Here is a 12,814-nt window from a genome sequence, read left to right as displayed (position 1 = left end):
AACGGTACAGAGGGGTTGAGACATTCAGCATAGAAATGGAAGCAGATTGGCTACGTTTTCAGCCCTCAGAAGACTGCTGTGTCGCTCTTCCTTGACAAATCTTCAATAACTTCATTTCTATGCTATGCTGAATTAAGATTCACTGCTTTCAGTTTCTACTGGCTTCTACTAGTCTAAGACATCTACATAAACTACACCTCACTCACCTGTTGGTCCTAGGGCCTTGCTCAGGGCCCAGTGTGGAAAAATAGTCAAAGATGAGATGTGCTTTAGCAAAGTCAATTCTGAGTCCATGAGGTGGTTCACTTGCAGAAAACTGCTCTTCATATTCTAATGCAAATAGAGTATGGTTTTCCTGGGGAGTCATATGGAAATGTATAGACAGCCCGTGTACAGAGAACACCCATTTACCATTGGAAAGGTGCTGTTAAAACCTCAATTGTGACCCAGTAACAGACATACACCAGAGACAGACCCGCACCAGAAATCCCCTGGGCATCTTCCAAGCAGCTCAACTGTTGATCAAGTAATACCCATGGACAACATGGATAACTGAGGAAAACGTTGTCCCCCAAAGACTCCCACCGTGTGACTTATGGCCATCTACATTACAAAAAAAAAATCTCCCACCTTGTCATTTTTACATGTAACATAAGTGTAATGTAAAAATAAATAAATAAATAATATATGTATATATATATATCATTCTAAATATCTCTGGGGAGGACAGGAAACTTGTAAAGATCCTGTGGTGGCTCAAGAGCCTACCTAGTAAGCTCCAGTAATGCTGATTGCTATCTTCCTTTCTGTGCGATGAACAAAACTATATCCATGAGCATTATGGATTTCAGTTAAGAGTTGAGAGAAGGAAAGAAGTGATCTTAGTTACATAAAAATCCTGACCATAATTGATCATTGGTGTGCACATGTGTGCATGTGTACGTGAGTGTATATTGTGTGCCTGTCTTTTGTGTGTGTGTATGTCCATGTATACCCATGCTTGAGAACATGGCTCAGATCAGATCATATGCAGGTATATGTGTATGTGTCCATGCTTGTGAGCGTGTCTCAGCAGATAACTTCTGATGTCCTTCAGATGCTGTTTGCCCTTTTTCTTGTTGGTTGAAACAGGGACTCTCACTGGTCTGAAACTCACCAAATACTCCAGAAAACAAGTGTCTCCCTGTCCCCAGCACTGATGACACTTCTCTGTAGGTTCTGAGGGTCAAACTCAGCTCCCTACATTTGTAAGGCCAGGACGTTAGGTGTTGCCATGAGCACAGGCATCATTAAAGTCTGATTTCAGTACGTAAGCCCATCCAATCCTGTGAGAAACCGGATAATTAAAACCTTAAGAAAATTTCACCTTGTGAAAATGTTTTTAAATGACACCATTCTGTGATAAAATAAAGATTATTTTAAAGTTTCTTATTTATAATAAAAATACATTTCGCATATGATTTTTTAACAAGCGTTAGTTTTATTAAATAGTTTTTAAGTATTTGGCTAAGGGGAAAACTGTGAAATAGGTTTGGCCTTTGTTTAGTATTAGTGGTTTTACTTTTCCAGAACTGTCACCATGAACTGTGGGAGAGACTTTTTCCTTTGACCAGAGTTATGTTTTCAACTTAGGATAAGTATAGCAACATCTGCATAGAACACGAAGTCTTATTTCTCACTCACAATCCAAACAAAAATTCCCAAATAATGGCATCCAACTCCAGCAACTGGGAAAGCATCCACTCACGTTTACCCACAGTTATCCTTGGGTAACAGTTATTTATTCTTTTGCTTTGTTTGTTGCATTTCCCAAATTTCCATTTCCACTTTTGTCTTAGAACAAATTATAAAAACATGTAAAACTATAGTGAACATTCTTCTTGTCAGTTATTAACATCTACTTCAGTTGCAATAATTAAAACTGTAGTTGGATAAGCAGATATAAAGTCAATGAAACAGAATATAAAGTCAAAGTTGCTATTAGATAAACAGCACTTCATTCTTGAGAAAGAGGAAGTCATTGAATAAATGTTACTAAATCAACAAATTACCATGTTTAAAAGAAATTAAAGTAGGTCTCTTATCTCGCTTTTCATACAATAAAGACTGACATGTCACAGAATCAGAAGAAATACCATATAACTATAATATTGGGGCATAAATATCTTTTCTCTATAACTCCTTCCTTCTCTCCCATCTGCCCCTCCTGCATTCACTTCTCCACTCTCCTTCCCTGAGACTTTCTCTGTGTCCAGGAGGGATTCTCACCCAGTCTACTTTAGTCCACCCAGTGTTGGAGCTACAGATCTATACCACTGAGCTTGGTTCTAGAAATGACTTTTAAGCACAAGAGAAAAATAATGGTAGATTTGACTGTACAGACAACTAAGTTTATATACAATGTAATAGATGTAATCTAATGTCAAGCTCTGACCATAACAAAAGTGAGCTTACTATTGATAAGTAAAGCACAATCATGCCATCAGTTTTCAAAAGTAGTAAACAAATAGTCATATGTGACTTACCAAAATAGAATTATAAAGGATGAATAATATATATATATCTATATACATATTTGTTATATCTGATTTAGAATTTGTATATGTATATATAAGTAACAATAATCATAGAATTTTTCCCACTATACTAGCCAAATAATATGGTGCTATTGTTTGTTTCTTTGTGTTATGAGAGCTATTTCAGGATTTACAAAGGAAAATAATACAGAAACACTTCTACAGTGTTGGCCTAAGTCTGTGGTTGTGTATCATTTCCTAGGCTATTTGATTGTGTTTACCAAATGCATCATTTCCGTTTTCATTGCTATAACTAAACACATTAACATAAGCAACAAAGGGAAGGGTTTGTTTTTGCTGAAAGTCCCAGGGTACAAGTTCATCATCATTAAGAAGGTGTGGAGCCCGAAGCTTTAAGGAGACTGATTACCATATGATGTTGCAGTGGTGCTCAGTTTGCTCTCTTCACCTCGTTCATCTCACATCTCTGCTCATAGAATAGCGTAATGCCACTCCATCAACCCAATCTATAAAGTGTCTTACAGACATGGTCACAGATTAGTTTTCATGGTGATTCCAAATCTTGTCAAGTTGACAGTACGCTAATATCACATCCAATGCTTATATCTTCATTATTGTTGACTACCCGGTTCTGTAATGATTTATCATTGAATCTCTGCCTATGATTTCTAGTTCAAGGGATGAACAAATAAACCTAAAAAGCAAAAATAAAATATCAATAACAACTCCAATTTGTACCAAAGGTTTAAATAAACTGTAGGACACTCATTCAGCAGAATAATACATAGTGCTTGAAAGAGATATTTCAGATTAATGAGCCATTATAAATATAATTATCAGCTTATAAGATAGCATACATGATATAACATTTTAATAAAAGCATTTGCATTCACAAGGAGAAAGTTCTGGAATGGCATAGACACAATTATTTACAAACGCTAATTCATGATTTTTCTCTTTTATTCATTAATTTTCCGTTTTCTTTTTTCAGTTTATAAGTTTAAATAGATAAGTTTATGAGAAATTCAGTTGTTATTTATCTACACATGCAGCTCTGAAATAGCCTGAAGTAAAAAAAATAGTTTCCTTAATTCATCTTTAATATCTGCCCCTTTTAAGTCTTATATACCATTAATACCTCTTATGCTTCTTAAATAATGTCTCAGATCAAGTAGGTGAAAAATGTACATTAATATGAAAAACCCACTAAATATTTTATATATGTTTACTTGCAAATATCCTATTAGGGACTATTTCATATAAATTGTCTTGCACATAAAATATTTTAAGTAAAATCTTTTAATCTTATACTTAGAAATATGTACACATAAAGTCATATTTTAAAAAGTGATATAAAAGCAATTATTTGTATCAGTGGTACTTGAGGCTAGAAACTATATATTAAGACTTTGAATTGCTAGAATGTAAAATTCAGCAGTGTGTTTGTATGTGTTTGTGTGTGTGTGTGTGTGTGTGTGTGTGTGTGTGTGTGTGTGTGTGTCCAGTAAATATAATCACGATGCCTCTGGTAGTTCAGAAAGTACTCAAAAGTCTCACTGGTTCCAGGAGCAAAGAGTTCCAATCTTCTGAAATTAAGATGATCTCAAAATAAACTCCTTGCCATGCTTAATAAAGCATTTCTTTCATACAAAGGAATATGATAGATCATTTTTAGCCAAAACAGGAAGAATTGCGGAAGATACAGGGAAAATAAAGAAGGTTAACCCAATAAACCAATCAATGAAAATTAAAGTAGAAATAAAAGATCACATTTGCTTTGTCTCATGGTATAATATTTTCCACTTTTAATATTAGAATCTATTTTTAAAAGCAGGTACCTTAAAACACTACACTTAAGAAAACTGTTCAAGAACCAAGCAACCATGAAAATTCTTAAACTATATGTTTAAAATCTTAAAGGAAATATACTAGCATTTTCAATTTTTGTTTGTTTTTATTTTAATTTATTTATTTCTCTTGGACTGGCTCCAACTCTCTGTTATCTTACTTGGCAAGTATCCCATCGCCCTGGCATTTCTAACCTTGTCGGGTCTCCAAGACAATCCAGGCTTCACCTTCACAGCTTCTCAGCTTTATGCAATTCCCTTTCTGGATCTCCATAGGGGGGTTATCCCTGCCACATACCTTTCCTTAGTCATGGAGGGAGATTCTGTAAACCCTTTAATCTACCCTTGATTCTAAAGCAAGATCTATGTGACCAAAGCAACCAAGTTCTGCTGCTTGTTGAGGCTGGAGCATGGACTGCCTGTCCAACTGCATCTTCACCAGCTTTCTGTTTTCCATAGTTTTCTTCACTGAGGGACAGCTTGGTTGTTCTGAAACTATTTCTGTAGGCCAGGCTGGCCTTGAACTCAGAGATCTGCATGCCTCTGTTTCCTGTGTGCTTAGATTAAAGGCACAAGGCATGTACTACTCAACCTGGATCTAAGCTTTTCTTTAATTCTTTTTCATAAAATAGAATCTTACCTGGGTGGAATCTTGCTCCAAGGTCACCGTGCCTATTAACTCCATTTAGTATCTTTAATCTGTTTATCTCCTTGGATGCAGGGTTTAGCTTCATCTACTTCCTGGTCCTCCAGTAATCTTTGAGCCGCACAATTTGTATTTTTCTCTTGTAAAGCTTCTTCTCTTATACTTCTTGCTCTGTTTTACCAAAATGTTCTTCATAACAATGAACAGCAGAACAGCGTCTATACTAAGCTGTTTTGAGATATCTGGAGCCCATGCAATTAGCCTCAATCTTTTCACCTTACCCTCAGGCAGACTCGTTGAACAAGGGAAAAAGACAGCCACATTCTTCACCAAAATAGGGCCTATTAAGCAGCACTTAAAACATTCCACTACTTTCCAAACCCAAAGTCAGAAAATCCACACTCTTGTAAACAAAAGCGTGGTCAGACCTATCCCAGTCCTGGGTACTAATGTCTGTCTTAGGGTTCCATTGTCGTAAAGAGGCACCTTGACATTGACAACTCTTATCAAGGAAAACATTTAACTGGGGCTGACTTACATTTCAGAGAGTTAGTCCATAATTATCATGGCAGTGTCCTAGTAGACATGGTACTGGAGGAGCCAAGAGATCTACATCTTGATCTGTAGGCAGCAGAAAGGGACCTTGTGTCACACTTGTGTAGCTTGCCCAACAAGGCCATACCTCCTCCAAAAAGGTCACACCTCCAAATAGTGCTGTCACAGCCTCCTGGGTACCCCCTGCAGTGTTTTACCCTTCTAGGTCCCTTGTAGGGTTTGACCCCTGCTGAGCCCTGCTGATCCAGGAGGAAGCCTTTTGTTCCTAACAAAGGAACAGTCTGTCAGGGTCTGACACCTGGGTCAATTCCCTCCTGTCTTTTGTCTTCCCAGTCTTTTGTTTTTGAGTTTTAGGCTGGTCTTCCTGGATTTCTCCGCAGTAAATTCTCCCCAGTAATACTGAATACATGTATTCAGTATTCGGTCTTTTGTTACCTAGGCCTTTAGCCGGGATTTCCCACTGTGCTTCCTAGATTTTTCCACCTGGTCAACTTGGGGTATATATTCGGAAAATAAAGCTACAGAAGGGGCATTCTTTCTTAACACGAATAACCCACGAGTGTGTGTATTTTTTAATCCCGGTTCTCGGTGCCGTGTCGGTGTGGGCACTGACATAGTGCCTCTCCCTATGGGCCAAGCATTCAAACACATGAGTCTGTGGGGGGCATACCTATTGAAACCACCAAAACAGGTATTTGAGAAAACTTGACCATGAAATATACTAAATATATTGTTCCTTGACTGCCACAAATTTACTTGGGGAGAAGACCACTAACCCCCAAATCCCAAGTTGCTGACAATTTTGGAATTTTCAAGTTCAGTTTCTTAGCATCCTGTAGTGTCCTTCTAATCCTACTCTGACCCACACACCCTAGTTACATTAATGCTTTTTAGCTCAACCATAACAGTGACAAAATAATTAGAGAAAACATTAAAGTGGCTTTTTATGCATCACGCCTGTTAAATACTTTATAAATCATACCATTTAGAATTATAAATTAGACTATGATTGACAGGAAAGGGAAAATAACAAAAACTTAAGCACAACTCTTGCTTCTGGGAGAGGAGTAGTCAGGGATGATGATGAACCTCATCAGCTTTTCTCCTGCAACCAATTAACTGTTTACAGATAAAGTTAGCTCCCAGAGGACAGATGTTTGTTCCCAAAAGCCCTTTAGGTAAATGTTGTTGGACCTGAAGGAACACCGCCAAAGATCTGTTCGTCCCCAAAGACCACCGAGACCAGATTCGATGCAATCAGCAAGAGATTTATTAATTTCGATTTCTGGCGTGCCGGGGTTCTTCAGCCTTCAGACGGAACCGAAGGAGAAGAACCCCGCCCTACAGATTCACGCTACTTTTAAGCACAAAAACCACAAGAGCCACAAGAATAGCGAGGGGGACATGGAGGATTTGTTGGGCTATTCTGCCCCTTGACTTCATTGGTCTACATCATGGTTACATTATTTCTGGTGACCTCTGTGGGCGGTGCAAAGCCTCTGACGGTCCTGCTGGCCATGAGACTACCTCCTGTTAGTCATGGAGCTCTAAGGACAGGGTATGACTAGGTCATAAAACCACAATGGGGTTGGGTGAGGCTTAATTGATGGAATCCCTTGGCCATAAAACGCCAATGGGGATGATTGAGGATTAACTGATGGAATTCCGTTGAGGATTAGTTCCGTTAGGGGGGTATCTTACAGGCTGCTTTGTAATTTTCTTTAGGCTTTACCGTGTGTCTAAGCTTTCTTTGTCCTTGCTACCTGTGCTGTCCCTGAAACATCTCTGCCTCAGGGGAGGAGTCCTCCTTAGATTCCAGCTTCTCTTCAGCACTCAGCTCTTCTACAGATGCAAGCTTCAGACAGTGACCACATCGAATTCCCTCTACTTTTATTTGATACCTATTTTGATCATCCTTTTGTTGCCTGTGCTTCTTATGCACACATATACACACGTCCACACATATATGTATGCAGAGCAGACACATGTTGTTATATGTTTGTGTGATGTTCTTTACTCTAATGGAAAAATAAGTGCTTATTTAGAAGCCATCAGCTGAACACATGCCATACCTTTTTGCAACATGATACATCACTATAAGTACAGAAAGAGAACAATCTTACACACACACATACACACACACACACACACACACACACACACACACACACACACACACACGCACACCATTTCCTGGCACATCTTCCTCTCATTGTGAATCATCTCAAGCATCAGAGCACTCCAAACAGTAGAAATTCTGCTTCTAACAAGAATGATAGCTTGGATAAATGATATAAGTCCCAGGGAATGTTTTCTGTTTTTTCCTAAGCAGTCGAGAAGGCCAATGCATCAGTCCCTGTGTTAACCAGGTCATTACTTTCCCCAAGCTGTTTGATGCCTCTATACCTGGGTTCCTCCAGCTACAGAATGAAATGATTGTAATTTCTGTAACAAGAGGATGGTTGCTTAGATGCACTGAGTCCATCTATAGGCTGGTTCATGTTTTATTCCTCTGGTTTCAGGTGCCTGTGGTCAGCTGAGGGAGTGAAATAATTTATAGACTTTTAAGCGTGTGCCATGCTGAATGTACAATAAAATCTTGTGGTAGTCATCTGCATGTCACCTCCTTTTGCATAGGAATAATCCCTTTGCCCAGCATAGCCATTCTCAATGTTTTATCTACATGCCAGCTGCTTAGTACCTGCCTCCATTATCGGATCTTTGGCATGGTATCACAGTCTTTATTTCAAGTAATATTTATTTTATTTCATTACAGATTAACACTGTTAATTTGGAAGTGCCAAGCATAAACAATAAGGTATTTCCATTGAATACCAAAAGCAAAGCTATGCACTGAAAGGGAAAATAAAGAATAATACGCTCAACTATAGTTTAAAATACACAGCAAAAAAAATGTATTTTAAGTGAGAAGTCACATTAACAAAATTGAAGTTTATTGTTATAATCGTTCTATCCTAATGTTAGTTGTTAATCGCTTACTCTGCCTAAAGTATCCACTCACTTTCATAGGAGCTGTGCTCAACAGATGATACTGTAGTTGAGATGGATTACACTATCAAGACTTTGCGTTTCCCCTGAAGTGTGGGAGTAAGTGTGAAACAGTGAAGGCTCCTTCTGAGCCCTTAACTACATGCGCTCCCTCAGTGTGCTCCTGCATTCGATCACTTTGGCACTAATGGTTTTCGTCTTGTCGCTTCTTCCACACAATAGATACTTTGCTCCTGTGCATAGCCTATTAGTGAAGCACTAGACAATCTTTCATAAAATCGACAAATGCATTTTACATCTTAGTGAAGTTAGTATTTTTATTGTGGTCTCATAGGAGGAAATTATTTTGATTGGCTATACAAACAATTCATTGGTTTGTTTAAGGGAGGCATGAGTTACATGGATATGCACTGATATCAAAGTTTCAATGATTTTCATTCTTTGAATTATTATATGAGACCAAAGTGCTAAACATGTGATTTTCTATTGTTCAGAGTGGAAGAGAAAGTAGAAGATTCACTGGAAAAAAGTCATAGAGGGGAGTTAAATGAATTAGGTATGTGTAGATAGATTATCACAATCTTATGATGGTATGGCACTGTATAGGATTCAGAATAGTGAGCACAATGAACCCAGGTTTAGGACAGCAAGACCCAGAAAAAGTTGGAAACTGTAAAAGGAGCCTGGAGAAATGTTGCAGGTATGATGGTGGTAGAATAACTTCTGCCAACATTTTTCACAGAATCAAGGATACATGTCCCTGCTTCAACAAGTTTCCTCCTCATGTTAATCTTTACCTTGTGCCTTCCACTTGCCTAATCTAATGGTGCCATGGTGCATGTGAAATCCAGGTAGCCCCAATGTGTGTGTCAGCATCTTAGTATATAAAGGAGGGCCAGAAAGAAAAAGAGAAAGAAAAAAAAGGAAAGAAACAAACAAAATAGCTCACCTTGGCATGTACGCTAAGCTCTGCCAATGCTCATTCAGTCAGGAATTTGTTAATGTGGAAGATATCCCCACTCTGTGTGGAGTTCTCCAACAAACTGGTATTTGTATTGGTTGCTTAAGGCCCTGCTCTCTGGAAGGCATCAGTATCAGCTTGAAAGTCTGATGTTTAATTAAATATATAATCTTGGTAATGCTGTACTGAAGGAGACACAATCTTTTAGCAATGAAAGTTTGCTGGATTGGCAAATTGAGTTTAGTAAATTTTTTTTTCCTGCATAGATTGAAGGCAGCTGTGAAAATATTGGGTCACGATTGCCACAGAAAGCTGGGAGAGTGAAATACTAATCTGAGACATTGGGCATTATTGGTGTCCCCACCCCTCTCCCTGGGAAAGAAAGCATACAGAAAGCGGACATGACCAACTCTTTACATAGGAAAGCAGTAGCGTTGAATATTTCCATTAAAAACCAACCAACCAACCAAACAAACAAACATCTGGTTTGTTTCCTATCTTCAGCAGTGCAGAAGCTATTTATAAACATCTGGGCAAAACTAGAGATTTGGAAAGAGCAGGGTAGGTTTCTAAGACATAGCAACTCAAAAGCTGACAGCCCTGATTTTGTGACTACTCATTTGTCCCCGCCAGCGGGGACCCAGTTATTCAGGGTCCCTAAGAGGCTTTCTACCTGTGGGCCAAATTGGGGTGAAGAGAAGAAGGAGACCAAGCAAAAGTTCTGTTGTCAAGGTCTCGTTTATTGGGGTGAACGTTATAGCTTTTAAGGCTTTCAGGTAGGGGGAGTGTCCTTTGTGAAACACAGAGGAGGGGAAGATGAGGATATACACAGTGATAGCTGGAGGCAAAGAGGTCAGGTGGTAGAGGATGAGGTCAGGCGGTAGACACCCTGTTGACTCAGGAGACAACTGGTGTCTGCTCGAGCTGAGGCATCCCTTGAATGTTATCTTCCTGTGCCGTAAATTCATGGGAGAGGCCTCTGTCCAACAATCTTAAGACTTATGGCAGTCATCTTAGGGGTGAATATCTGTGGCCAAACAGCCCAGAGTCACCTAGCCACTTTGAGCCATGCAGTCAAAAAGCGGCTAGGCCCAAATCCAATATGGCTCCCTACACTCGTTAATACACTGAAGTGTTATTTCACATCATTGGTGGTGTTTCCTCTCCCCTTGGTTCGTTTCACTGTTACCTGGGCTTAGTTGGGTGATGGTTAAAGCATAATCATCTTTAGAGGTTTCATCTGTCGTTCAAACCTGTTTTTTCCTGTTGTAAATTATGTTTTCCAATTTCAAAATCTTTAAAAATGTTCAAAACATTTATCTCTCAGACTGGTGACAGATGCGGTGTATCTGTTACATGTTCCACAAAAGAACATGTTTTAGTGATTTCAATAGAGCAGAGCCTAGCTGTGCTCCAATGACAAGTACTTGCTTGAACTAAAATTTATTAATGCATTATGAAATTATTATCTGTTGGATTTTATAGACAAATATATAATAAAATTTTGTAAAATTTCATGTGTCACAATGAATCATAAATGTGCGTTTCTCCCCCACTTGATTAGTGTGCTGATCGCATGTATCAGTTCTGTGTGTGACAAGAGGTTCAGCAAGCCATGGCTCCCAAGTCAAACCCAACCTATTTCTCTGTTGTCCACCAGTTCAGTGTCATTTTTTTCTGAGCATCACTTTTGTTGTTCAGGTGCTTAAAACTTTCAAAAGAACAATATTCAGTGAGGTGATGATTCTCTGACATGCTACCTTCGGTTCAATTCAACATTATAGTTAAATTGTGTTAGATTAATTCGTGCCCACTCAATTATGCCTGGGACAATGCAGAATTCAGTAACTGCAATAGAGGCTAGATTTGAAATACTCATTGTTTAGCCTGTGGCAGAAAAAGTTTGCCTAACTTTAGTTTTTAAGACTGTTAAAACATATTTTTCCTAAAGAGAAATATAAACAAGAATCTTTAAATTAATACCATGCTATATATAAATCATTAAATCTCACGGCTTTTCAGGGCCATTTCCTATTACTGTAACTATTAATAGGAAGTCATTAATACCACATAAGACATTAATAACAGCATAATTATTTCCTTTTGTTCAGTTGAGTTTCAGAGATAATAAACAGCAGCGGTTGAAATCCTGCCAACCCAAGCTTTCTCCCTCAAGTGGAACGTGGTTGCATCCAAAACAGACCCTCAAAAAAATGTGATGCTTAGGGTGATAGTTAATAGACTATTAAGATATTCGTTTTCTTTGAGGGGGTCTTGCTTTCTTTTATTCCTTAGTGCAGTGGGAGAGCCACTAAGTTCTAAGAGAATTACGTTAGAAAGGAGGGAGTTGCCAGACAACGTAAACAGAAGAAATGATTCTTTTTGGATATTTTGTTTATTTACATTTCAAATGTTACCCCTTTTCCCAGTCAGTGGCTAAGCCTCCGGGCCTTTAGCTACCTCATTAAAATGGAGATGTCTTGAACCTATGTGACCTGCATCCTCTATCAGAGGAGGGACTTGGGGCCTTGCCCCCTTACATGACTGATGCCACAAATCTATGGAGGGCTGCAGCTAGTGACAGAGGCCTAGTGCCCAGGAATCAGGCGAAAGGCCTGTTGGTATTTTGTCTAAACTCCAGCCCCACAGCTACCTGGCCGCAGCCAGGTATGCTCCGCCCCACAGTCACCTAGCAACAGCCAGCTGTACCTGACACTATATAAGGGGCTGCTTGCCCCCTCCTCCCTCTCTTACCTTCTCTTCCTTCGCTCTTACCTTCTCTTGCTCTTTGTTCTTCGCTGTTCTTGCCCCCTTCCCCTGTCCCACGTGCCCATGGCCAGGCTCCTTTCCTCGCCTCTACTCTTTTTCTCTCATTAAACCTCTCCACATGGAAACATGTTGGCTTGGTGTTTTCTGTCCAGGCACTGGCCGAGATTCAAAACTCTAATAGCGCCTGCTGTCTCTTCAGGGTGACCAGAGTTTCTAGCCTTAGCTCATTCCCCCTCCCCCTGCTTCTATAAGGATACTCCCACAACCACCTACCCACTCCCATCTCACCTTCCTGACATTCCCCTACACTGGGGCATTGAGCCTTCACAGGACTGAGGGCCTCTCCTCCCACTGATGCTCTACAAGACCATCCTCTGCTACATATCCAGCTGGAGCCATGGGTCTCTCCATGTGTACCCTTTTTATTTTTTAATTTTATTTTTCTTGGATATTTTATGTATTTACATTTCAAATGTTATCCCCTTTCCCC

The 12,814-nt window shown here is 39.3% G+C and overlaps 1 protein-coding gene and 1 pseudogene across 11 annotated transcripts in view; one reads left to right on the top strand and one right to left on the bottom strand.

The window, feature by feature from the left end:
* Positions 1 to 327, bottom strand: part of Lmnb2-ps1 (lamin B2, pseudogene 1) — a 118,091-nt pseudogene extending 117,764 nt beyond the window's left edge.
* Positions 1 to 12,814, top strand: part of Magi2 (membrane associated guanylate kinase, WW and PDZ domain containing 2) — a 1,487,762-nt gene that overhangs the window by 387,254 nt on the left and 1,087,694 nt on the right.

This window comes from Rattus norvegicus, chromosome 4 (genome assembly GCF_021556685.1).
Source record: "Rattus norvegicus strain SHRSP/BbbUtx chromosome 4, alternate assembly SHRSP_T2T, whole genome shotgun sequence".
NCBI classification, from domain to species: Eukaryota; Metazoa; Chordata; class Mammalia; order Rodentia; family Muridae; genus Rattus; species Rattus norvegicus.
Note: the sequence above shows the minus strand (reverse complement) of the source record. Positions and strands in the feature narration are given on the sequence as shown.